The sequence below is a fragment of the Megascapheus bottae genome, chromosome 3, assembly GCF_031878675.1.
Source record: "Megascapheus bottae isolate mThoBot1 chromosome 3, mThoBot2.hap1, whole genome shotgun sequence".
Taxonomy (NCBI): domain Eukaryota; kingdom Metazoa; phylum Chordata; class Mammalia; order Rodentia; family Geomyidae; genus Megascapheus; species Megascapheus bottae.
Genome location: NC_143511.1, coordinates 42,066,946 through 42,068,223, shown reverse-complemented (window position 1 = coordinate 42,068,223; position 1,278 = coordinate 42,066,946). Strand labels below are relative to the sequence as shown.

The window sequence follows — 1,278 nt, the reverse complement described above, 5'->3', positions numbered from 1 at the left end:
TAAAACAATGGCAGTCCAATTTCTACAGTGTCTTTTATTCTTCATTACTCTGTCATGCATTTTCCTTCAGGACAGGTCTAAATTCAACCTTTCATATAAGTATTAAGCTAATCGGTTTCAGCAGATTATAGAACTTGCAAAAGCTGATGAAAATACCCTCCAGCTGGGATGGAAGTTTTGCATCCCATAGTACTCAAGAAGTGAAGGAGGGAGACCATTTGGGCCCAGGAGTGCCAGTGCAGCCTGAGAAACACAAGACATTAGGTAGTAAATTATGCCACAAAAATTTCACTACATCCCAGTGTACAATTATATATGTGTCAGAAAGAAACTGTCAGGTTGCTGGCAGTGTGTCTTCTTGGCATTGGAGATGATTCCAAACGAGAGTGGATAGAACAGGACTTTTTCTCCAGAGAGATATTGAGTGATCTTAAAATGGAAATTCTTCATCTATGGGAGCAGAGAAAGAATTTAAGGATCTCAGAGATTTGCAAGATTCTGTTGACAATTTCTTCAAAGTCTGGAAAGAGCTGCTAATTAGAACTGGTCAACTGGAGGGATGGTTAACCACAGAATAAGGCCAAATTAATTTATGAATATTAAGCAGTTCCACAGTTTTTTTTTTATTTCTTGATTAGGAGAAAAAGGACTGTAGTGTAAAGATGTGTTATAGTGGATAATTTTTATGTGGACAGATCTTCATTTTCAAACCTACTGACTAAAACAAAAAACAAAACATTACCTCAAGAAAAAGCTGAAGCTAGTTCTAAGCAAATATACACCAGACCAAACTTTTGTCTATACAGATGTCAGGTCTGGCCTAATGAGAGCCTCTCACTTTGTGGTAGTGATAACTCACTATGATGGTAAACCAAGACTGTTAGGTAGAGTTGCTCAAACAGCTGACTCTAGGAACTGGTAGGCAAAGGAAAAGAACAACTTAGGTCCTACCTGAGGGAACTGAGATGGGGACAGTGCTCTACATCTGACTGGCTTCATCAGTGGTCTTCCAGCAGAACTGGCATGGATGATCTGCTTTGGGGTCATGTAGACTTCAAGGTTGACAAACTTCTGAACCAGGCAAAGCAGTACTAAAATTTGAATTATTTTTTTCAGATTCAAAAGAGACATATAAGATCTTTACTAACATTACAGGCATGACTGTGTTTCAGTTTGTAGAGGTAAGTTGATTAGGTTAATCATCCAATGCTTTGAATATCTCACTGTTTTTGTCACTGCCCAAAGAATAAATGTATGAGGAAAATAATTTTGTTAAAC

At 37.8% G+C, this 1,278-nt stretch overlaps 1 pseudogene; it reads right to left on the bottom strand.

Annotated features, from left to right (window-relative positions):
- Nucleotides 1-1,047, bottom strand: part of LOC150065399 (ubiquitin-like FUBI-ribosomal protein eS30 fusion protein pseudogene) — a 3,990-nt pseudogene extending 2,943 nt beyond the window's left edge.
- Between the last annotated feature and the right edge of the window lie 231 nt (nt 1,048-1,278).